This window comes from Hirundo rustica, chromosome Z (genome assembly GCF_015227805.2).
Source record: "Hirundo rustica isolate bHirRus1 chromosome Z, bHirRus1.pri.v3, whole genome shotgun sequence".
Classification (NCBI taxonomy): Eukaryota; Metazoa; Chordata; class Aves; order Passeriformes; family Hirundinidae; genus Hirundo; species Hirundo rustica.
The window spans coordinates 30326178-30353563 of NC_053488.1; positions in this window are offsets into that span (position 1 = coordinate 30326178).

Below are 27386 nucleotides of genomic sequence, written 5' to 3' on the forward strand. Positions count from 1 at the left end.
GAAAAGAGAAGCTGTAATACATTTTACTTTTTCTCAGGTCTTCTAAATTACCCTTCTTAATGGTGTCTCAGCCCAGACTTCAGTTCCTATCCCATTTAAAGGTTATGCATCAATATTTTTTAAGTATTTGAAAAAAACTGCTGAAGTTTAATATTAAGACGTAACGGCCACGAAGTGAACCCCAGAAAAGCTAAACATATTTCCAAAGAAATTACTGTGAGTGAATTTAAAACCCTGTGATATCAGATTCACATAAATATAGGTCAACAATTATAACTCAGCCATTAAAATTGTAGGTATATGTAGAAGCACTATCAGACATAAAAGTCATGTTATGAAAGCACTTTTGTTAGGGACATGAAGAATACCTGCTTCATAGTGTTACATATATACATGTCCTGTGCATTATTTTAATTTATTTTAGGCACTAGATACATGGAGATGGAGACATAATACTTTAAATGTATCTTCAAAATTTAGAACAAAGCATTCCCTTTTTATGTGTGTATTTCATATTCAGAGCTGTATTAAAAATATTAACAAAATATTAAACAATAAATTCACTCTCAAAGATTTTTGTAACTCTCCTTTTGGACATGAGGTTTAAAAACACCAAATGCAAGGTGCTGCACCAGGGTCATGACAATCCCCGGTATCAATACAGGCAGGGGGAAAAATAAATCAAGGACTTAGGGGTAATGGTTGATGAGAAGCTAAACATGACCAAGCAATGCACATCTGCAGCCTAGAAAGCCAATCATATACTGAGTAGTATCAAAAGGAGGGAAGAGTGGAAAGAGAATGAGAGGAACAACTCTGCAGACACCAAAGTAAGTGGATATCTTAGGCTGCAGTGCATGATATAAACAAAACTATGTATTATATTACCACTTGTTAGAACCAGTGATCTTTATCTCTTCCATGACCCATCCTCCCTCCAGGGAGAATCTGCTGTTAATGGGCCATTGAGTGTCACTGCATGACTGATAAACTTACATCATCCCACTGTGAGATGCTCCACTCAGAGGGAGGAGCTCAGCATCCCTACCTGGATAAAAACCTGAGATTTGAACCCCACAGGCAGTCTTTTTCTACTGCATTCCCAGAGGAATACCCATCTACACCACCACTGGATTTCAGAAGAAAACTACACCCTTCTACACAATCACTGCTTCAACATAACCACATTTGTCTCTCCAGGAGGACTGCAGCCACCGGTTAATTGGACTGCTACCAACACCCTGACTGACAGGGTGTCAGGTTGTATTCTGACTCTGTCAGTGTTTTTGTACTGCTGCATTTTGTTTTAATTTTCCTATTAAATTGTAATTCTGACTTCAGATCTCCCACTGGTTTGCTTTCAAACCAGCACCGTGAAGAAGGAGGGGAGGAGATGCCCAGGTGGTGGAGCTACATTCCCCTGTAGCCCATGGTGCAGCTCATGGTACGCCCATGGTGCAGTCCATGGTGCAGCCCAGGGTGAAGCAGCTTTGCCCCTGCAGCCCGTGGAGGACCAAAGGGATGCAGAGATCCACCTGCAATCCATGAAGGAGGCCTATGCTGGAGCAGGTGGATGATCAAAAAAGAGCTGTGAGCCTGTGGGAGCAGGCTGCTGGGAGGGACGTGCAGACCTATGGAGAGATGGGCTCATGCTGGAGCAGGTTTTCTGGTAGGAATTGTGATGCTCTGGGGGACCCACACTGGATCAGGCTGTGCCTGAAGAAGTGCAGTGTAAGGAAAACACACACTGGAGCAGTTTGTGGAGAACCGTTCCATATGGGATAGACTGACATCGAGGAAGTTGTGCAGAACTGTCTCCCATGGGAAGGACACCACACTGGAGAAGGGGAAGAGCTACTCCCCCTGAGCAGTGGCAGAAACAATGTGATGAACTGACTGTAACCCCATTCCCTTTCTCCCTGAGCTGGAGGAGGGGGAAGGAGGACCTGGGAAGGACAGCTGGGGAAAAATGTTTTTAAGATTTATTTTACTTCTCACTCTCCTGCTCTGATTTTGTTAAATTCAATTTATTAAATTTAATCCATATCCTAAGTTGAGTGTGGTTTGTCTGTGACAGTAATTGGTTGGTGACCTCTCCCTGTGGTAATGCATTAAGTGGGTCCTTATCTCAATACATGAGCCCATCATTATATTTTTTTCTCATTTTCCAATTACAAAAGAAAATGAGCAGATTTGGTGAGAGCTTGCATCCAGCCATGGTCTAGCCACTCCACTCACTCTGCTTCCTGCTGTCTCACACCATTGTTCCTAATGATACTCCAGTTTTACAACTCCTTACTCAGGCCCAGAGAGGTAGCACGGCTTCTGAAAATAATGCCAAGTACAAATTAGTACTTTAATTCATAAAGTACACAAAACTATTCACAAAACTATGACGAGGAATTAGATTATGCTTTTTAAGTAAAAACTACACATAGATAGGAGTTCACCTAAAAAAAAATCACATTTGCTTCCTCTTCTGCCTACTTAGTCTGGTTTAGGAAGGAGAGCCTGAGAGGTGATATTTCCATGTTTTCTTCATGTGCCTTTTTCCTGTGATCTCTTTCGCAATGTGAAAGAGTTTTTCTTGGAATTCAACCAGCTACTCTCATTGAGAGTAGCTCCATATGATTCAGTGCTTATATCATATGTAAAAGATAAACACCCAGGAAAAATAATGAAAATATAGTGGAACTGGGTGCCATGGTTGTGGCACTAGACTGTTTTCAGTAGTGAAAGATATTTTAACTAGAATATTATTTTGTTATGAAATTTTGCTGTTATAGTAAATAATAACTCTGTCTACTTCTATCTAATATTTTATTAAATTACTCATTTTTAATGCATTATTTTAGGAATTCTTCATATTTCTTCAAACTTCTATACACTCCATTTATATAAGAGGTACAACACAAAAAGTGGTTTTGTTTTCTTTCTGGAAGGTAGTCAAAGGTTATAGCTAATACACAGGAATGGTTGCCCTTCTCACCCCATCACAGTCCTTCTATATATCACAAGTGACTTTTTGCACATTTTTCTTGAAACGGAAAAATGCATGGTGTATTATTGATTTCCAATTCTTTCAGATGATATAGCCACAAATAAGAAGCTGGAGCGATTTAGTTTAAGGTGTCTGTTAAATACCACAGGATCTAGGTTGTGAGAGAATCAGCCCATTCCCACTCATCTAATAGCTAAATTTATCTTCACACAGTGTTTGCATGAATAGCAAACATGACACAGTCAAGCATTAGAAATTATTAAATGAAGATTCTTTGCTTTTTTGGTATCACAGCAAAGCAATATTGTACTGGAATTTTCATTATTATTCATGCACTATATTCTTTGCACTTGATAATGCAGAACTTGGTTGAATTTTCTAAGCAGACCTTGCTGGGGATGATTGTGGTACAATTAAAGAATTATTCAGGTTTTTTTCTGTTTTCTAATGGATTCTCATTTCTTAAGGCACTGTGAATAACAGCATTTCAGTCAATAGGTATTTCACTGCTTATAAGTAACAGTTTTTTGCTCAATTAAATGTATGCAAATTCTCTTCTTGGGCTGAACAGACCAAGTGACCTGAGCCACTCCTCATAGGGCTTCTTCTCAAGGCTCTTCTCCACCTTTGTTGCCCTCCTTTGGACACTCTCTAATAGCTTAATATTTCTTATATTGTGGTGACCAAAACTGCACACAATACTCAAGATGAGACCACCCTAGTGCAGAGCAGTTTTTACCTAGACTCAAGTGAAGCTTTTGACAGCATAACCCACAGCATTCTCCTGGAGAGAATGGAATGGCTTGGATGGGCACAATGTTTACTGGGTAAAAGACCGACTGGCAGGCAAGCCCAAAGGGTGGTGGTTAATGGAATTATATCCATTTGGTGGTCAGTCATAAATGGTATTCTCCAGGGCTCAGTACTGGGTTCAGCCATGTTTAGTAACTTTGCCAATGACCTGGATGAGGAATCAAGTTTCACCTCTGTCAGTTTGCAGAGGACACCAAACTGGGTGGAAGTGATGATACGCTGGAGGGTGAAAGGCTCTGCGAGGGATCTGGACAGGATGAATCAATGGACCAAAGCCACTGGTTGTGCCAGGGAAGGTTTATACAGAGCACTATGAAAGCACTTCTTTATGAAGAGGGCAATTAAACCCTGGAACAGGCTTCTAAGAGTGGTGGTCAATGTCCTGAGCCGGTCATTATATAAGAGGCTTTTAGACAATGCCCTTAGTAATGTGCTTTACCTTCTAGGCAGCCCTGAACTGGTCAAGTATTTGGATGAGATGATAATCATAGATCCCTTCCAAAACTGAAATTTCAATTTCCATTTCCTTTCCTTTTTTGTTTGATAGTCATTTTCAGAAAATAATTCATCCTTCTCAACCCAGTTACTGGAATATTCTAGTTTATGTTTTTCATCTTTTGCTGTGATGCAGACATTAGACAGGCACTCACTGACCACTGTTGCACATTTGGTTTCATTGTACCTAACCTGTACTACAATTTGGTTTCCAGAATTCTTCAGAGATTTTGTTTATGCCTCACTTGCATTTCCCATGCATGTTTTCTCCTGATTCAACTACCAATTGTTTATTGTCTTGTGCAGAAAATTACTGATGTTTATTCTCTGTTCTCACGTTCTTAATTGTTGGGCAAATTTATTGAACCCTTCAAAATAAAGAGTGGAAGTCTGCTTGAATGGGGTAATTCAGCTTCATGTGTTTATTATTGTCTCATTTTAGTTTATATATTTAATTACGAGAGGAGTTTGCTTCACTCCTCTTTCTTCAGTCCTTCATTGATGTGTGATGAGATTTGCCCGAGTTAAACTCTCCAATCTTCCTCAGCCTCTCTTCATACATCATGTACTCCAGAACCTTAATTATCTTTTTGTCCCTTCACTGGACTTTTTCTAGTATGTGCTTGGAGACCAGCACAGGACAGAGCACTTCGATATGTCTTTCCAGGGCTGAGAACACAGGGAGGATTATCTCCCTTGAGCTGTAGGTAATGCTTTTTCTAATGCAGCACAAGGGCTGTACTTTGCCCCATAAAGAAGCCAGAAGCATGTGTCTGGCTTGTGTTAAACTTAGACTCAGCTGGGTCCTCCTGTCCTTCTCCAGAGATCAGCTTACAGCTCATCAGACCCTGACCTGAACTGACGCCTGCAGTTATTGTTCCGCAAGGCCAGGGTTTGGCATTTACTCTTTAGCTGAACTTTAAAGGCTACTCAGGGACTATTTCTCCACTCTGTCCAGCTGCCTCTGAATGACACACCCATCTGTCTTATCAGCCACTCCTCCCATTTTAGTATCTTCTGCACACTTGATGAAAGTAGACTCTGTCCCATAGGACAAGTCATTAAGGAAGATGTTAAACATCCATCTATTTGGCAAAAGGAAGGATTATCTCAAAACAAAAGGGGTGTTTGAGTCTGTTTGAGTAGAACATTTTAAGGTTAATGTGTTTACTTTGTATTTTACATGATTTAGATGTTAGAATTTAGAATAATAACTTTACTGTAAATTCAGGATTGTCAATCATCTGATGGTGTGCGTGCAAAAATTCTGTCATCCCTCCAACAGTACTATTCTGTTCTGATGGCTAACAGATTAAACAATATCTTTGTTATCTAGTATGAATAAATATCCTGTGAAAGAGACACTCAAATAGAAATTGATTTTTTCCCAAAACATGCAGAAAAATATGAAAAACTAGAGTTAGGATCATAAATACAGTGTTTTATTACTCAACCAGGATAACAATTGACTAAGTTATTATATCCCAGTAATATCATCCTTTAAGGTAATAGAAATTACTATCATATAGCAAAAGCAAGAGCATTTTGTAAAAAAAAAAACCATAGAATAAACTAAGGAATACTCAGAAAGGTGAAAACTGGTAAGTAAACTTTGCTCTTCTCACTAAGATGAAAACTATTAATTTGTCCTTTTAGGTGTTAAATGCACATTATTTTTTCCTCTTTCTGTATTTCTGGGGTGAAAAAAATGAGATTTTTTCAAAAGCACAAATACTTGTTCTGGGAGTATTTCCAAGCAAGATGACGGCAAAAGTACTGTGAACCTTAGAAGTGCCTTTTTTTTTTTTTTTTTTTTTTTTTTTTTAAATTCATTTGTGGTTGCTTTTCCTATTTTGTCAGCTAAAAGTTTTCTCATTACACAAAGAAAATTAAGCTAAGTTTTACCCACCACTCAACATCATACAACATTTTTGTCACGGGCTGAGTTTCCTCTATTGTGAGTATTGATTTATTTACTCAATTTATTTATATTACTATATTAGTAGTAAATATGATTAACTATGGCAGGCTTTTTTTCCTACCGAAAACAAAAGAAAACTTGTTTCTGCTCCACTGTTGTAATAGGGAAGCAATATAATCAGATCCTCTATCTTTAATTTATCATTGTAACACCACCATATGAAGTACATGTATCCTTAACATGCAAGAGCAGTCTTCTAAATATAGAGAAATTAAAACTATTTTCTCCACAATGGTACTGTCAGAACCTGAACCCAGGCTCCTGGGAATGTGGCAGAGCCTATGCCGACCATCTTTTATATACGTGATCTGAAAGAAAAGTGAAGGAAAAGAGCATCTCTTAGAAGAAGATTTGGAAGCTGACATCCTGAATGATGAATCACAACACTTTTAGGAGAGAAAAATGTCTGCCACCATCAACTTGGCAGTGATGCTGAAACAAATCTAGCCCAGTATTAATGTTTAATGTGTAACTCCTACATGAAATTCCCATCTCAATAATTTCAGTGGAAATTAGTAACCCCCAGGAACATCAGGTTAAGGGCTTTTTTGGGTCACGAGGTCTCCCTCACTTTTCTGTATACATATGTTGGAGTGCACTTGTATTCTTGTTTTGGTTTGAGGAGGCACACTATGATTTGAGAAAATGATATCTCATTAAAAATAAGAAATACTTCACTCCTCAGTAATCTGATAACTTCTCTGTCATTTCACAGCTCTTCCTCTGAGCTCTGTATGCTGATTATGCTGTTCTAAAATGACTGTCAGCAGGGGAAAGATGTAAGTATTTTGGGATTTGAGCTACCAGCCTTTCTGTTTGAACTTAAATCTGTTGGCAAGGCAACTGGAGGAAAGTTGGAAATTATTTTTTAAAGAAAAGAATGATAAGATAGTGGCATATATTTTAATAATATTTATTTCTTTGTAGCATATTGAAAATGCAAAAGTAATCTCTGCTATAATAACCTTCCTCATGCTGCAAAACAGCAAAACTGTACAACTCAAATGTCTCCATAATTATTTTTGAGCCTTTCCTGCTGTGAGAGGAAGCTTCCCTTAGCCCTTGGCCTGGAGGTCTGTCAGGAGCAGTTCACAGACTACAAATAGAGAGAGTTAAAAATATGGCAATATTTATACTTACCATTGGCCAATTGGTCCACGAGGTTGAAAATGCCTTAGAAAGGGGGAACATTTTCTCTTTGTCTTTATGTTTCACAGCTTAAGTCAAGATTTTTTTTTTTTTTTTTTTTTTGGTAGCTTTCACCTCATAATTCATCTAGTTCACTGTCAACTGTTAAATCATAGATATGTTGATGGTTTGTTGTACACACATCTCAGTTTCTATCTCAAAACCAAAAAGCACTAATTTGATATGAAGAAATAACATTTTTTAACTAAAAAGCTGAAGGGAATTTTTTACATGTAATGATTTCTTATGTTTAGAGATGTAACTTTTTTTTTTAATCCCTATTTCCAGTCTCATGCTTAGCACTTCTTATTCCATTCCTGATTTTGCTCAAGAAACACAATGGAGATGGTTAGACAAATGTGTTCACTATTTCTTATGGATTTCACAAAATTCAGAAAAAATAAGCAAGAAAATTTTGCTCTTCATTCTTGCATATATCATCCCAGATACTGATAGGTCTCCACATTCCTGAAGGAAATGGGTTTTGAAAATAATGACATTATCTTGGTAAAGATTGCTGTGAACTCATGGACACCTTTGGAGGTTAAAATAACATCTTTGAATTGCAAAAAGAAGCTGAAGAGGAATAAATAAAGGACACAGGCTATATTCTGGTAAGTAAATTTGATACCTGATAATGGAAAAGGAAATTACTTATGATATCGATATTTGGCATGATCTCATTTTAACCACTGTCAAGGCAAAAAGACTGAAGAATAATAAGTATTAGCATAAGTAATATGAAATCAACCAGTGGCGGATAGGGAAAAAAACCCCAAACCAACACGATAGATTTTCCTTTACTACGAAATACTAGCAGCTGTCCTGGAAGTTTGACTTCTTGTTTAGAAATTTTTCTAATATTGTTGTGTTCCTCTGAGGAATGGTTTTTCTCCTCAGAGTCCCCCTGAAGCCTGTGCTATGTAGTTTAACTCTTCTCCCCTATCTTACCTACTCCTCACCCTATTGGCTCAGGGCCAATATCTTTCCTTGGCCCAAAACTAGATAAATCCCTGTCTCTTCCTGCTTTTCTCTCTCTCTTCTTGGGCTCCTGGAACATCACATCGAGAATAAAGCTTGGATGGAAGCCAGGGGTGAGAGCCACTCTTTTGAAATCTTTATTCTGTCTCTATGAAATATATATCCCTAAAACCCCTGAACAACTGAGTTAGCGAGAGCCAGGGAGTGGCAAGAGGGAGTATATTTTCATAATATTTCTGCCATTGTCATGGCTTTCTAACTTTTGTCACCAAATTAAATTAAAGGGATCCTCCTAGTAGGAGTAACATAAAAAAAAAAAAAAAAAAAAAAAAAAAAAAAAAAAAAAAAAAAAAAAAAAAAAAAAATTGAAATATGATAAATAAGCTTCACTGGCAAAATTAATAAAAATTAAGGATTTTCTTAATTTAATTTCACTGTTCAGCTAAGACAGAGATATAAATTACATGTATCTACCTTCATGTTTCATTAAGTTTAAATTACAGAACAGCATTCCAGTCTGCCTGTTATTCTGTGGAAAAGGGAGGTCATTGAACATTTTATGCTTTTATTTTTCATGAAATTTGTCATGATGTCCCATAATATACTTATAACTACATTGGTGAATGTTGCTGTGTATTATTTGGGTTTATATTGTATTCCATTTTTATACTGGGTTTTGTAATTTTCTTCTGTACTTCTTTCCCCTGGAAAAGTATCATCCCAAGGTTTGTCCATGCTCCTTTTCCCCGCCCATCCTCCCACACTGGAACGTAATCCAACTCTGTTCCACTCCCACCTTATCCCTGTTTGGGTAGTGGCTTGTCCCCACCTGTAGCTCTTTCCCCCTGGATAAAAGCCCAGAAAAGCACGTGGCTCGCTCTCTTGGCTGGGGGACAGGGACTGGGTTCCTGACCCTGCGGGGGCAGGACCACAGGAGAAAGACTGAATAAAGCCCTGGTTCCCCCCGACTCAAGTGCAGACCTTCCTTTGCCATTGATAGGGACCTGCTCTCTCTAAAGGAAAAGATTTACAGCCGCTCTGGGATTTTTGGGGCCCTGAGGAAAAATCCTTCCAATTGTGGTTTGTCTCTCAAGCTAGCTGAGGCAAAAACAGAGCTGGAGGGCTCTGAAAGAGAGACTGCCACAGGTGAAATATTGATTAGAAGGAGAAATAAGGGTGGTTGGAAAATTACCAGGCCAAAATCATTGTGATGAACCCTACTCTAGACCAATCAGCACTCTTGTATCTGAAAGTTTGATTCTAAAAGCAAATACTTCTTAATGTCTTCATCAGTTACATGAATCATAGTGCATTTTCAGCAATTTCAAGGTGACAGAGTGCAGTGAGTATTCAATGTGCAGACATATTCATGCTAATCAGAAGCAGAGGAAAAGCTAGAGAAGCAAGGAGAGACGAGCTTCATGACTCTTACCAAAACTGAACACAATCTGGGCTGGACAAAGACCAGTAGTAGAACCCAGAGTGTCTGCTTCTTTCAGTGTTGCTGCCTTCAACTGGAAGTATAAAAGAGAATATAACATGTGGCTCAAGTTCCCTTACAGCCATTCCAAAGCCCTGATGTTCTCTTTGACCATCCTCAGACTATGAGTGGCTACTTCATTGCCCCCTACATGGAAAATCACTATTAGGAAAAAGTGTGAGGGCCACACTAGGCTAGTAAGTTTCCTGGTGATGTTCTTAGCCCAGGCCCTTGAAGGGAGCATACCTCCCTGTTGGTTGGGACTGGATGGATTGCTTTGCTTGTATGTGCAGATTTTTGCTTTACCTAATAAACTGTCTTTACCTCAATCCACATGCTTTATCACTTTTACCCTTTCAATTGCCTTCTCTATCCCACTGTGAGTGACCAAGTAGCTGTGTGGGGCTTAGCTGTTAACCATGTTTAATCTGCAGCAGCATATAAATGTTTGATGGTTCTATGATCAACAAAGCTTTTGCATTTTTAAGCTCTGTATCTTTTTATAAAATTAGAGCTTTTTTAAGATATGGCAAGTTGATTTTTATTTCATTCAGATCAAAAAATAAATTTCATATGATTTATAGGCTTTTTAAATTCTGAACTATAATTTTTCTCTTACAGTCTCTGTCTTCGCACATTTTGACGCTTGTATATGTTTCTTATGCTCTGCTAAAATTTCTGCTCTAAACAGGAGGTTTCCAGGCTGATTAATATTCAATTTTATGAAGTGTGCCCAGTACTTCAAATGAACTGCAGTTATCATATATTACCTTTAAGTTCATTCTCAGATGCTAATAGGATAATTCAAGCGGATGGGCACCTGGAGATGTCTCCAACCCCAGCCTGTGTCCCTGTGCAGAGCAGGCTCAGATGTGAGGTCAGATTAGATTTTTCAAGGCTTCACCCAGTCAAAGCAACAAACCTCCCAAGCAAGAGATTGCCCAAACTCCCTGGGCCTTGACTCCATACTGGGCTCTCCACATAGGAAAAAGACTTTTGTTATCTCCCTCAGTCTAATTGTTTCATGTTTCAGCTTATACTACTGCTTCTTGCTCTCCTACTATTTACCACCTGAAAAGCCCACCTATGTTTCTTCTATTCCTCATTTTGGTTCTAGGGATGCTGCTAGATGTACCCCAAAGCTTCCCTTCTTCCAGCAAAACATATCTCAATGCTGCAACCTTTCTTCACAGTGAGATGGTCTGAGATAATTCTTGGTGGTTCTGCTAATTCAATTTTGGTTTAACTAGACCCAGAACAGGACACACATATCTAGATGTGACATAGTGCTGATTTTAGGGCTTGGCCAATGTCTTAGCTGGACTTCACAGGTTTCACTTGTGACCTCTTCTAGCTACTCAGGTCCACAGAAGCCAGCCTGGCCTTCTAGTTTTCCCCTTTCTGTCATCAGCAAACTTCAGTAGAGCGCTCACTGTTTTATCCTTCAGGTCACTGAGACAGATGTTTTGTAGGGAAAGACCCAGAATAGACCCTGTACTACTGCACTGGTTGCCAGCTTCCAGGTAGACCATAGCCCAGTCAAACATGGTCCTGTGAGCCATACCATCCAACTTTTTTATTTACTAGTAGTTTTCATATCCCACTCTGATACATTGTTGTAATGCATTAATTGGGTTTATATTTCATTGGATTTGTAGTGTTCTTTTCTATCTGTCCTTGCGCAGCAGTGCTCATCCCCCTCACTGAGATGTAACCTAATCCTGTTTCCTCCCGCTTATCACTGAGTGGGTGGTGCCTCTGGGTCTTGCCTATGGGCCCTGCCCCCTGCGGGAAAAAGCCACCGGGGGGAGGGGGGGGGAGGGGCCAGCACTCTCTGGCATCGGCAAGTCACTGGGAAAGGTCTCCAAAAGCTGAGCAGGAGTTAAGAATAAAAGCTGTAATACCCAACCCGGTGCCAGAGAGCCAGACTTTTCTTTTGCCATTGGTGGCCATCTACTCTCGTGGGGGAAACCACAACTGGGGCCTTAACATGGGACTTGAAGCCACAAGAGGTTCCCAAAAAGCTGGAAGAACCACTCAGGGAGCACGTGGCTGGGGAATCCCACGCAGGTACGTGAGTCACGAAACGTAGCCCACCCACACAGAGACACAGACCCATCAGGCTTGGCGTTTGCTGTGGGGTCTCCAAAACACAGGATTCTACAGGCCAGGGCTGCACTTTTCTCCCTTGGACTCAAAAATCCCATCGGAGTGCTGCAAAGAAGCCCCTGGAATGGCAAGCAGCTCCCAGAGAAGGTGACCATATGTTGTTCGTGGAAATATGACCCTGGGATCAGAGACTGGAAGCTCTTTTTGCACCAAAAAGGGTCAGTCTTCAGGTAAAAGGAGTGATTGGGAAAGAAAGGAAAGGAACGCTGGAATTTTGGTGAGTATTACTTTCAGTTTTCTTAGGGAAAATCTTTTTCAGAGGTGTTGTTCCTCAGGGAAAACGGCTTTTTCCTCTATTGGGGAAGGTTTTGCTTTCAGAGTAAACACCTTCAAAGTGCTTTTATTAGCCTCTGGGGGTGGAAAAGGAAACTGTTTCCCCTTTTGGCTTTTTTTCTCTCCAGCGGGCTTTTTTTTCTTTTTTTCTTCCTTTCAATTTCTCAGTCACAATAGAGAGGACACAGAAACTCAAAATCTGAGCCAAAAATGGGTGCTAGGCTGTCTGTTCCTCCCAAAAGAGTCTATTATTACATTTTATATACCTTGAATAATGACAAGACCCATTATTCAAAGAAACAGATGAAAAAATAAATTAACTCTGTGGTTATTTTCTCAGTTCCCACACATATCATTAGAGCAAATAAGCTCCTCAGAATTCTGGGAGGCTATAACAAAAAAAAAAAAAAATAGTTGAATCTGGCTCCTCTAACAATAAAGAAGATGCAAATTTTGCTTTTTATAGCTTAAAAATTAAGTTTGGATTGCAAAAGCAAAATAAAAAGGAAAAAAGGCCAGTTCTTTGTGAATTTTTCCCAGCTTGTACCTTTGCAGGCAGTCCAAGTGCTCAAACCTCCCATCTTAGTGGTCCCCAAGTGGGGGGGGTCACAAGATGGAGGGGATTCCTTTGTCCAAAATGGCTGAAGCCATGTGCTCCCGAGCTATGAAGGGTCTCTCCCTTTGTCTGTCCCTCCTTCCTGCAATTCCTTCTTCTCCCCAGACACCTCCTTCCCTTCAGTGCCGCCCCCAGCACTGCCCTCTCCTCTGACTCTGCCCCCTACCCTCAAACCTCCGCCCTCCGACTCCTCCCCGTGTGACTCAAGCCTCCAGCCCCTCCCTGCCCCTGGTTCCCACGGTTTCCCCACCCACAGTCCTGGTTCCTGCACCCTGGGTGGGGGTGGACATGGAGCCAGGAACCTGGAAGCAGGAAGTGATCCCGGCTTTTCTGCCACCCCTTTCAACAATCAAAAAGAGGGAGTGCTGCCCATAGTAATTGGGACCCCTTCCCCCAACAAGCGATTCAGGGTTTATGCAAAGCTCAGGCCAAATTCAGATATGAAAGAGAATACTTTTGCAGCCTTTTAAAAGCAAATTTAGCACGAAATATTACAGTTCCCTTTGACCTCCAAAAAGATTTACTTCCGGAGCTTTGGCAAAATCCTGAAATGGCTGTTGGTAATAAGAATCTGCCAATTCAATTAGCAACTCAGCCCGATAAGTCTTTCCGACCTTATAGTAAAATAAAGCAGCTTCCATCAGAACCTTTAGTAATATTTGTGGAGCGGTTAACACGAGACATTGAGTTACAGGTTAAGAATAAGGGAACCCAGGAACAGGTCCTGGAGGAGATGGTTCTGGCCGATGCAGACCAACAGTGCAAGGCAGCTATCCTCAGCCTGTCCACAGAACCAGCTCTAACTTTACATGACATGCTCCAGGTGTGTGCCAGGAAGATTCCCTTCATAAGAGCTCATCAAAACCACAATTCCAGAGTCAAGCAACCACAAAAAGCTGCTGTAGACACCATGCTTCGTGTACCATGGCCACCACCCAAGAGAAGAACAACGTGTCTCCTGTGTGATCGGGCTGGACATTGGGCATCTCACATCTCAGGCTGGACATTGGGCCCTTTAAAGAAGCCATTTCTGGACTTTCGGGACAATGGGGGTGGGAGGTCTCAAAGGTCTAAAGGGATTTTTTCAAAGAAACTATAAAGTGTAAATATTAAACTAAATAATCCTGCTTTAACCAGTTCTGCCTTTCAGCAAAAGTCACCGGATGTGATAGTAAAGGATCCAGCCACCAGAGAAACAAAAAGTCCTCATGATCAGGTCACCTGGGGTCGTGGGTACACCTCTGTGTCCACTCCCTCAGATCTCAAGTGGGTGCCAGCTGAGTGGGTGAAACCTTTCATCCCTAAAACTGCAAAGCCACCTGCAGAGGGCCCACAAGTGGCCAGTGCTGCCTGGAGGAGGGGAAAGTGCCGAACCTTCTCCTAATTCTCATTATTCCTTAACAGCGTTTTTCTAAACAGTTTGCACTAAAGGTAATTTTTCTTTTGCAACTTTAAAGGTACTCAAGGTCCGAACTCTGAGCATCTCCCACGAACTGAGCCTTCCTCCTTCTTAATTTAATAAGAAAAGGGGAAATGTTGTAATGCATTAATTGGGTTTATATTTCATCTCATTTGTAATGTTTTTTCTATGTATCATGTGATCTGTCCTTGCCCAGCAGTGCCCATCCCTCACACTGAAATGTAATGTAACTCTGTTCCCCTCCCACTTCTCCCTTATTGGGTGGTGCCTCTGGGCCCTGCCTCTGGGGCCTGCCCCCTGGGGAAAAAGCCTTGGTGGGGGATTGGCCAGGTCTCTCTGGCATGGGCGAGTCACCGGGAAAGGTCTCCAGCAAAGCAGAGCAGGACTTGAGAATAAAAGCTGTAATACCCAACCTGGTGCCAGAGAGCCAGACTCTTCTTTTGCCATCGGCAGCTGCCTAATTTCGTGAGGGAAACTACGTAACATGGATACAGGAGCACTTCAGGAGATAGTGTCATAAACCTTGTTATATTCTAGGTAAATACCAACTCTGTCCACAGATCCTGTAATTTTACCACCAGTGCAGTCAGGTAAAAATTCCATGATAACTACTTCTAATCACTTCCTGCCTGAGTCCTGAAAGGTGTTCCCATGGGCCACACTCTATGATTCTTCTTGGCACCCAAGTAAAGTCAGCTTGTGACTGTAGTTTCTGCAAAGGTTCCTTTTGAAATTCATAGCTGCATGCAACATTTTCTTTCCTGCAGTGGTTGAAGATTTGCCCCAGTCTCTTTGATGTGGGAACATACACTTTTGCTGTAGTTACTTCAAGAAGGTTTTGTCCTCTTTGCTGCTCTGATGAATGTTCTGGAGAGTACTCTTGCCACAGTATCATGCTTTGTGGCCTAACCTCTGTCCCTGAAACAGTCTCTTATCCTGTCTTCTGTGAATCACATAGATGACCTTTACATGCCCAAGCCACCTCTTTATATACAGCAACATTGATACAGAGTTGGAATTGCACATGGAGCTCTAGTTCATACTATTTGCTTCCAGGCATTTGTGCGAATCTGCATTTGAGATAAGGGTCTCTGTCCTGTTTCCTAACTCCTGAGGTCTCCCTTGTTCCTATCATCCTGCACTCTTCTTGATGCAACCCATCTAGATTTTCCTCCTGGACTGTGGGTCATAGTCTTCCTTTCTGTAGTTTGAAGTACTTTCCATCATTTCAGCCAGTCCTTTGACAGTTTTGCTCTTAACATGTTTTATCAGGTGTATCTCATCTTTTTGCCGTCCTTCATTCTCAGCATAGCTTTTGTTGTGAAATCTGCATCCCTGCCATCAGCACCTGCCATGAAAGCAACTACTGACCCACACGATTCATGAACTGGTCACCAGACACTTCCTCCCTCATCTGCAGAACAATGGGGACAATATCCCCCTTTTACAGGCTGTAGCATAAATCTGGTTCTCCTTGCAGCATCAGGTCTTGCTGATGTGCAGGACCTCCCTGACACCATCAAAAAGGTCCTTCCCAGAAAGAGAGCTGCTGCACAAACAGTTGCTCAACTAGATGCACATGGCAGTCACACACTAGGACCTGTTTGGTGGAAACAGCTTCTTGTCTTTGCATGGAATGAAATCATGAGGTATGCAGTACAGAGTCACTGCTGTCTACATAAAACTGCTCCACGATGAAATCTAGCCATCTCCTAAGTCTGGATATTTCTTAGGCAGTAATTATTTTTGATTATTGATAAAAAAAAGTCCTAAGAAGTTCAGATGTAATGAAAGTAACTCACAGAACAGACTGAAAGTGAACTAGCTCTTACTAATAAATTTTCAGATAGACTGAAGAATGATCAAAAATTTGTCTAATGTCTTCTGCATACAACAATATAAAGTGTTCAAAATACCAGAAGTCAAAATATTTCACAAGGAAATAGAAACCTTACATTTTACATTTTCTCTGCAATAATAAAGACAGAAGATCCTTTTTTAATTTTTCCCCTAAAAATGGCTTTCACTGGAGGAAAAAGTTGTAGGAAAGAACTATTTACAGTAAATTACTATCTTAAAGCTCATGGCAAATATTTTGAAAAGGAAATCATGTCTATTTTCCCCTGAAAGTTTCATGGGTTTTTTTTACTTTTATAGCATTGATTTATGAAATGCTCTGTGTAATTGTGTGAAATTACAAATAATTAAAAGAAATAAGCCAAAATACAAATAATTAAGTAAAATTAACATTTTGTGAGGAAAAATGTAACTATGTATATCTATCTAGAGAGATCTATATATCTATCTCACAGAAACACAGAAAGTTGGGGTTTGGAAGAGACCTCTGGAGATCATCATAGTTTTGAATATCTCCAGAAAGAGAAAGGGAAACTCCACAAACTCTAAGTTTTCTTGATATTCAGGTGGAATTTCCTGTGTTTCAGTTTGTGCCATTTGCCCGTTTGTCTTGGTTTGAAAAGACAGGCGTCTGCTAGGGAGAGGCAGGCCTTTCTAGGAATGGGGAATTCAAATCCTTCCCTCTGTGTTATTATAATTTGGAAGATAAAAAAAAAAAAAAAAAACAACCTTTCAGTCAGAGCTATGGGGAAAAGAATAACAGTCCTTTACTAGTAAATATAACAGGACAGACAAACAACAACAGCAATTATAATAATAGTAAAACAGAACCAAGAACCCTGAGGGGCAAACGGTGGAAACTCCAGCACTGATGGCTGGAAACACTGGGGTGTCCCCAGCAGGCAGGGGGGTGCCCTGGCAGGCAAAGCGAGCAGTGCCGGAGAACCCGCAGCGGCTGGACCCGAGCTGACCCAAAATCCAGCAGGACAGGCAAAAAGGCTCCAAATTCCTGGGCGCTCCAACAGATGATAGAATTCTCAGGACTGAACCCCTCCGTCAACCGTGGAATCCACACAGCTACCACTCGCTTGACCGTCCTCCTCCCGGAAAACCGAGAGCTGAAAAAAACATGCACCGCCCCCCCCCCCCCCCCCCCCCCCCCCGCCCGCACCCTCAGCTCCCGGGAGCCTTTCCCTCCCCCTAAACTAAGTGATCAACTCCCTTTTGTCCAGGTGAAGCACCCTTTAACTATCAATATTTAGTCTCCTAGCAACTTATGGGGGGGAAAAATTCCACAGGAAGACTTAACCCCCAACACTGTTGTCTTGCCACTGGCCACAACTGATGACAGTCTGGTCCCATCCTCTTCACACCTGCCCTTAGGATTTTGTATGTATTGATGAGGTCCCCTCTCATACACATCTTGAGGCTAAACAGGCCCAGGACCCTCAGCCTTTCCTCTTAAGAGAAATAAATGCTCCAATCCCTTATCATCTTTGTAGACCTCCACTGGACCTGGTCCAGTGGTTACTTTTCTTTCTTGTCCTGAGACTCCAAATGTGACCTCACCAGGACTGAGCAGAGAGGCAGGATCACCTTCCTTGACGAGCTAGCCACACTCTTCCTGATGCACGCCAGGACATCACTGGCCTTCTTGGCCACAAGGGCACTCTGCTGGCTTCTTGTCCACCCGGACCCACAGATCCTTCTCCACAGAGCTGCTTTCCTCTCCTTATATATATACTGGAGCTAACCATGTTTTTCACTTGATGAACCAGGAGACACACTTGTGTAATATCAGGAAATCATCATTTACAGTCTGTAAAAGAACACTAGAGAATGAACTCCTGATTTTTAGATAAGGAAAATTTAATAGAAAAAATTATTTGTACTTATATATGTATACATATTTATATATTTATATTTATATTAATAGATATGTTCATATATAACACATATTTATATAAATAAATATAAATAAGAACATAATTTCATACATAATAAATATATTTATATATTTATATATGTAAGAATATACATACACCGTAAAGAAGATATCAATTGTTGGGCTGTTTTAGTTATTTAAAAATAAATTGTTATTTTAGCTTACTAGAAAAAAAATCCCTTTGCCTAATTTAATTGGTGGCTGTTCATTCTTCATTTATTCTCACCTTGTTTTTGTTCAATGAAAATAGAAACATAACTAGCAGAGTGGTGAAAGCAGTATAAGAAGCAATTGACAGAGTAAAACAGTATGACCCAGAAAAAGAGACTAGATTAACAATCTCATTTGGGGTTAGAAAAACTGACATCACATAGGAATAGATGTGCAAAGATAGGTGATCTGGACAATTTTAGGACAACTTCTAAGGAAGAAATAGAAGGATGGATATCTCCTTCCTTGTGTTAACTCCAATTTCATCATCTTTGAGCTAACTCTAAATGTTTCAGCACTTGTAACCTGTTGCTGCATTAGGTCACCTGCAGGTATACCAAACAGTATAATTCCCTGGCTAGCCCAGCCTCTTTCAATTTTCTCACAGAATTCAATTTCAGTGCAGAAACTGAAATCCTGACCAGGATGGAAGCACTAGAAGTAAGAAGATATAAAATTAAATGAAACAACTATTTGAATTGGTCACTTGCAGCATTACTTGAACAGATTAGAAATTTTTTGCTATGTACCCTCCAAACTGACGTTCTATGAACTGAAAAAAGTAATTCTTCCTCCTGTTAAAACTTGGATATAAATAAGCACTATATTACCCACTCATACTGATACGAAGAATTGCTTCATACACCTAATATTAAATAACAACTGTGCAATTATTTCTTCAGATAAGCATTTTAAAAAGACTATGAGTAATGGTGTATGTGACACTGAATACATTCCAGTAACTTTTTATTTGCGTTTTAGGGATCAGTAGCATCAGAAGAAGACTGGAGAGCAGAATGAAATGCAGACACTTTCATTAATGGGTCTTGGGTTCAAATCTTCTCTAGGCCAAACATAACTGAAAATTAGCACCTGATGGCAGTCACTAAATGGCAGTCACTGAGAAGTGTAATAATTGTCAGTAGAAATGTAATAATTGTCAGTCAATAAGAAGGTTTCAAGGTTAAGAAAAAAGTTTGTAAAATTACAACCACTTGGCAATCTAAAGTAGTGTTAATTTGATTATCCTGGCTTTTATGAACCCCCACAAATCATATCAATGCAGACAGCTGACATAATTGATTGAATATTATGAAGTTATCCTTTTACATCTAAGAGATAACAGGCTCATTTTCAGCTCTTTGAAAGTCTTTTCACCAGTACTGGTTTTAAACATTGTGAGGGAGAGAGATGTATTTTCAATATGTACTACTGAATAAATTCACAGTTCTTAGCTAGATCCCAGGAGCTGTGAGATTGTTACCAAGCAAGTTATATTTCTTTAGGAGGAAGTGGGGGAAGATCTTGGAATATTTTTTAAGCTTTACCACAGCAATTTATGGTTATATTCATAGTTAATGCTTAGTTTTGTACAGTGCTTAGGACAAGTGTCAGAGAATAATGTAGCCACAGATCCCTAGATCCCTAATTCTTCCTTATTTATTAATATCAGTTATTAATATCTGTTAGTAGGTATCTTAGTTTTGAAAACAGGATTGCGTGTCACAACAAAGAACAATAAGAGAAGTAAATTGCAATGTTACAGCATATTTCAGATAGTCTCAATGCGAAAAGATTTACTGGACATTCATGCTTTGAGGAGGAATCTCCAAGCATCCAGTGCTGCTAATAAAGTAATGTCAGCATTCCAGCCTAGTAAGTTGGATGGAGAGTTTATTTCCTGGTTTTTGGTGACAAGAGCACAAACACTCGTCAGGTAACTTCAACAAGAATAATTTTTTTTCACTTGGAAATATAAAATGCTGTAGTTTTATAAAACTGTGGAATTCTATATTCTTGCATAATCCCCAAGAGAACAAAAAAAAATTATTACAGATATTTAGGGGATGAGTAAGGTTTTCACCTGCTTTCACTTGCCAAACAGCTGGGTTAACAGAGAAGTGGACATCCCAGCAGAAAAATATGCTTATATTGTCCAAATAAGAATTCTGTTTTGTTTATGTTTAAAAATTCATCTGGATTAATACTGGAGTCACTAGAAATGTGAAATGTACAGAATTCTGTATGCCTGTCTGCTTACAAAAAACAGACAGCCAAGAGTAAAGTGCATGATACACTATACTTTTAATAGAATTTAAGTGTAAAGTGAAGTGTGTCTTAGAAGTGATGTAATTTTTTATATACCAGACACTATTGACAGCTCACGGTAGCCTGTCATGACATGATGGAAATGTTGTTTGTATAGCCCAGAGTTTTCTGGATAGTAATGTTTTTAAAAAACACTATGTTTCTCTTGAGGGCATCACTAAAATGAGGTTTCAAAGGCCTTTTAGATGAGTTTCTTGAACTCACAATTTTACTTGCATGAAGCAATGCTATAAGCAAAATCCTGTATGACACTGTAGGAGGAGGAGATAGAGGGTGCTGGAGCAGAGCTTGAAATCTTTGAATTATTACTGTTAGGTCTGTTGTGTCAAGTTTAATTTCACCCGTTTAGTTCTCATTAAATCTATCATTCAGAGCTACTTTCTGACAAGATAAATATGTTCATTTTCTGTTCTTTATATTTTGTCACAAGAAGATATATATATATATATACCACAAAATGGAATAATAATTTTAAAGCATGTCTCTCTAGATAAAATATTGCATTCTGCATATATCTCTACAAACCTCATCTGGATCAGTTTTTAGAAAGACTATAGAAATATAAAGGTCTTACCCACATCAATTTTTTCTTTTATTAAGCAAACTTTGTTTGCTTATGAAGAAATAATTATGTTAGAATCAAGTTAAAAATAGAAATATTTTCAAAGTTTTGATTTATTGTTTGCCCATTATTTTCTGGGAATAAAATAATATTAATGAAATCCCACTAAAGAGTATAGCATGACCATGGTGTGCCATCAGGTGGATCTTTGAAAAAAAAAAAAACTGAAGGGGAGGTCTTTTTCCTCTCTTTGTATACGCTACTATATGTTCTAAAAGAGATTCAAAAAGCAGTACTCTGTGTTTCAATCATCATAGATGCAATTATAATATACAATCAGATTAAATATTATAATTTTGTCTGACTTTGATCATTATGATGTACACATATTTATTTTAGTAGACAGAATATTAAAAGTTTTAATAGAACTACTTTTTAGGTTTTGAAGAGTTTGAGGTAAAATGATTTAAACTCTACTTTTTTATAGTATGGTCTCTCTTTCTCCTGAAAATGGCATATTCCTCACAATCTTCATCCTCGGAGATACTCAGAAGTCATCTGCCCTAACTGAACCTGGCTGAACAAGGTGATGGTACAAGATGATCTTCCGAAGTCCCTTTCACCCTCAACCATCTTGTGATTCTTTAGAAAAGTATTGACACATTGCCAGTGTAGGGACAGGTACACTGTCTTATTCATTTTTATATTTACTGGAACTCCCAAAAGAGAAAATGTGATGAAAAAGACAGGAATCTAGGCTAGAGGAAATCTACAGAAAATTAGTAGAACATGTACGTTTTGGTTTCCAATGGCCCCTCACAGCTCTTTTGTGTATGACTTCACCAAAAATTATTTTTAAATCCTTTTTTTTTTTTTTTTTTCCCCTGTAATTCATGGTCTTCTGTGGTGAGGAACTAATGACATACCACAGGTTACCCTGCAAAGTATCTGTGCAGAACTGATAGTGTTTTCTGAAGCACACTTTCAGAAGTCTTGAATGTTTACACTCTATAAGAGGTGGTAACTCTTGAAGAAAGTTACTATCAAAAACCACTTGATTTGCCTTGAGATGCTCAAGATCTTCAGGAAAAATAACTACCATGCTATCTGTCACCAAAATAACATTTTTGAAGCTAAGTGTTTTAACATGTTATCATACACCCTGCCACGAAGCTAAAAGATGTGATTGCCTCTGGTCAAAAAAAACCTGTTTGGGCCACACAGTTTTGAATCTTACTGTATTTCAGACGAAGTGAGGGTTCAGTTTTGGTGGTGTAGATATAGGACTTTTTCCAGGTGGACAGATACTTTTAACAACTGAAAAATATGAAGAGTCAGGGCAAATGATTAAAGAAACCCATCAAACTTATATTTGGCAATTATATAGTATTGTGATGTTTTAAATTAAAATACTTAATGTCAAAAAGTCTGCTTTCATTTTTGATACAAAAAATTTTTTACTTATTTCAGATACAACTTTTTTTATTCTAAACTAATGTCTTTTTTTCATATGTAACATTGTGCTTTCTCTGAATATTCTATCTTCCTTTTCTCTTTTTCAAACACTACCTTAAAGGAGAGGTCTTTGGCTTCTTTATTTTGCTTCATTATTAGTAACTTGGGTGGTTTCTGTCTCAGGGTGCAAGCTGTAGATTGAGCTCTCAACAGTCACATTTATTTTATTCCGGTCTAAGGGCAGATGGTTTGGGAAAGGGTAGACAGCTAAGGGGGAAAAGGTATGTATTTTAGTTGATTTAAGTCAAGCTCCATAGAGGATTGTTTAATCAACCAGAATAATAATCCCAAGGAGTCAGAGGGCTCCTAGATACATGGATTTTTTTTTTTTTTTTCCAAAGCTGATAGAGAAGATGGCAAGTATTATGATGAAAATTCTACTGAAAAACTCTGGTGGGGTTAGTTTCTGAATTAAATATTTCATTGATTTAATAAAATTTTACAATAATTTACTTTCCTCATTAGCAAAAACCCCTCAAACCAGCCAACCCACCAATCAACCCAAACAAACAAACAAAACCAAATAAAACAAAAAATCAAACAATAAATTTTTCGAAATAGTCACTGCTTGTAAGTATTTTATATGTTAGCAAATTACGTGGCTTTCAGTGCAAAGACAGGATGAAAGCAGCTGGGGTTAAAGCCTATACTTCAATTACATACTAAAATCCACAACTAGACTTGTCAAAGGATTGGATTCAATCAGAAAGATACAGTCATGCAATTCCAATTCAGCCATAGTGGTTGGAGGCTCGTTTCAGTGAGCTCAATATTCCATGCTATATCTACAAATAACTAAAAAACCCCCAAAACTTGATGATAAAGTAATTTTTTTGCTACAATACTTTCCCCATTTATACTTTCCCAAACATTTTCTGCTTACATGCCCTCCAGAAGCAATTAATAAAATTTGACACCCGTTAGAGACAGACAGACAGACACACAACTGCACATACTCCTGTATACATCCATCTCCAACCTCTGGCTGTGCTTAGGTCTCCCTAAGGGCTTTGCTTTCTACATTCCCTCTGCAGTGACCCTTTCTTAGCTACCCTATTTACTCTTCAAGCCAATTCAGGACTAATGTCACAGCAAAGGCAAATAGAAAGAGTTGTGCAAGAGCACAAGGGAGGCAATACCCACCACTCAAACTCAGCCACTCTGGTGACTTTGAGCACCCAAGACTTTATTTGAGAGACTTCCCCACAAATTTCTTATGCTCATGAGTTCAAAATGCCACAGACTTACACAAGAGTTCCAGTTTTGAAACAAAATTGAAATTAATTTTGAAACACATTTTTCTTTGAATTAATTTTACTAGACTTGGGTACTATGTTGAACTTTTATTCCTTTTTGCTTAAGCTATGATGTAATACTAGGACAGTATTCAGTCTAAGAAAGGTAAGAGGCTGAAAAGAAGAAAGGAGGTACTGAAACAGGCACCAAAAAAGCATTTTCAGGAAGGACAACAGTGATTTTATTACAGAGGAGTGCAAGGGGTCAGACTTCAGACTGACTTTTTACTCTTGGAAAAATTCCGACTTCATGGCAACACATATCTGCTTAAAGGGATTCCAAAATTTATTCACTTTTCTTGTCCCTTGATGAGTCCTTCTGGGTGAAATGTATGGTAAAAGCTTGATATCATTCCCACCTCAAAAGCAACAACAGTCTCATGGTCTCTTCTTATTTTCTCTCCATATGCCTGCTCCACTCTCTTATCAAATAACAAAAATAGAGGGATGGAACATGTGGCACTATAACTATACAAGAATTAAGGCTCTGGATTTGTGTCTCACAGAATTTCAGTATTTCTCTTCTATTAGTGTGTCATTAAACAGGTTTCACTTCTAGAAGACTGTCTCATTTCAGCTACGTGTATTACATATTCTTAAATTAACTTAGACAACAACTCTGGATATAAGTAATGACAACATGGTAGCTTGATTTTGCCGTATTAAAATTTTACTGAAAAGCCATACAATGGAAATACAACCCCACTCTTTTCCATAACTGATCTAGACTGCACCAAAGAAGGGTGAGGTTTCAGAACACTTGCACAGTATATTGATGACATTGTATGGGGGACCATGACAGTGGAAGGTTGTGAGAAAGGGGAGAAGATAATCTAAATCCTCCTGAAGGCCAGTTTTGCCACAAAACTAAGTAAGTTTAAGGGACCTGCCCAGGAAACTCACGTTTTAAGAGTAAAATAGCAGGATGGGTATTGCCAGACTCCAATGGATGTGTTCAACAAAACAGCAGCTATGTCTCTCCCAGCCATCAAGAAGGAAACTCAGGCTTTCCTAGGCACTATAGGATTTGAGAGGATGCATGTTCCAGATTACAGTCAGACTGTGAGCCCACTCTATTATGTGACACAGAAGAAGAGCAGTTTCATGTGGAGTCCTGAACAACATCAAAATTTTGAACAAATTAAATAGGAGATTGTCCGTGCAGTAGCTTGTAGGCCAGTCAAGAGAGGAAAATATGTGAAAAATGTACTCTACACAGCAGCCAGTCTTGAGAGTTCCCTGGAGTCTCAGGAGTTTCTAAGGAAAAAGTACCTAGGAAGACTTGAGAGTGGCCCCTGAGGATCTGGAGTGGGGACAACAAAGGATCTCTGGCTTACTGCATCCTAACTGGAAAAGAAATGTTGTCAGCTTGCGAAGGAGTTTGAGCTGCTTCAGGGATGATTGGTACTGAAGCAGAGCTTCTTCTGGCACTCTGACTCTAGGTGCTAGGCTGGATGTTCAAAGTGAAAATCCCTTGCACGCATCACAACACTGATGCTACATGGAGTAGCAAGTTCTTGTAATTCATCATGAACTGTCCCAAAGGTGAAAATTTCAGACTATCTTCAAGGAGGAGGAGAAAGTTGAAGGCACATATTGAGGAGTGCCCGCCATTTAATCGACTGACAGAAAGTGAAAAGTGAAACTCTTTCCGTATCAGTGGATAGTTCAACCACATTGAAAGCAATGGGCAGCGAGATCTTCAAACATTGGATTTAATTTAGCTAAGGCCACCTGGCTAGTTAACACTATAGGCTCTACTTGTCAAGCTGGCCCCTAATCAAAACCTCCATATATTGTAGAAGGGGATAAAGTCCCTGTGGTACATATGAGTAATGTTTTAGGGAACACAGTTGGATTAGTCCTGCCTTAAGCAAAGGCAAACCCATCTGTGGGATTCTCTTCGCTCAAGCACCTGAGTGCACTTTGTGGATAATGCAGAGGAATGGGGAAACAAAGCACCTGCCTCAATGGTATTTGATTTTTGTGTGAGAACAGTCTGCAAAATTGAATTGTATGTTATTTGTTACTGAATTACACTGTCACTGCATGCCATAACTACCATGGACAATGAGGATGGACTGCTTCAGGTACACCTGGAAGGAGAGCTCCCTGATGCAGCTCTCAACCACCCAGCAGCAAACCTTAGAAGACATCTAAGATGAATGGAACCCAGTCATGAATTTAATGATTTCAATAGACTTCTTGAGGGGATGGCCACTGACTATGGAAATGATACCTGTGTTTATCCATATCTATCTATCTATCTATCTATCTATCTATCTATCTATCTATCTATCTCTATATCTATCTATCTCTATATCATTATATCTATATCTATATCTATATCTATATCTATATCTATATCTATATCTATATCTATATCTATCTATATCTAATCTATATCTATATCTAAATCTATCTATATCTATATCTATATCTATATCATCTCTCTCTCTCTCTCTCTCTCTTTCTCTCTCTATCTCTGTCATCTCTATCTATCTATACATATGTATACATTTGGAAGGTGGAGGGTCTAGGCATAAAGTAGATGGTTTAGAATAAGGGATGAATAATGTTTCCAGTTCTGGCCAGTACAGGGTTAATTTTTTTCAAGTAGCCCAGGCAGGGGCTGTGGCCAAGAACCTTATATTATTTAATATCACCTCACCTCACTGAAAGGAGTGGTGAAAAGGGGCTCTGTCTTTTCTGAGGAGGGGTTCTTTTGGGTTGAAAAAATGTGGTAGAAACAATCAGCATTTGTTTATAATTATGGCCTTTATGTGTCAAGTGTTTTTTTGTCTTATCCTTTTGGTTATTAATATTGTTGCTGTATTGTTTGTCCTCTTATCTAATTGCTATTTTCACTAAATTGTTCTTATCTCAACCCGTGATCTTTGCCTTTTTTCCTTCCATAAGGAGCCCGAGGAGGGCATGAGCAGCAATGTGGTTTTGGTGAGACTTCTAAATCAGACAATACCATTCCTAAACCGCAAAAATATTACAGCAAATTCCACATGCAAAGGTACTCTTTACAATACAATTCAAAAGTTCTGCAGGAACATCTGAAAAATATTTGCTACATAAGCTACTCATGCATGCACTTTATTCAATAACAGTCATACTTAAAATATCTTTCATACCACAAAATCACTGCAACAACTTATTTTGTCTTCTTGCCTAGCTAAACGGCACATAATATTTCCTTTCATAGAATAATTATCTTAAACATAAAAAATAGGCTGTTTTTCCACACCTTTCTGCTCAGACTAAATGAAGTATGACACTCTCTGCCACACCCTGCACATAAATTTGGATCAACTTAGCTGTTGCCAATTTCAAGAACAACAGGTGCTGCAGAGGCACTTAACAGAAACTGGCAGACTGTGGCTAATTTTGCAGTGTGAAGCACCTTAAGTACTTTAATACACTTTTCTTCTGTGGGTAGCTGTATTAATGGAAGAATGGGAGTCCAT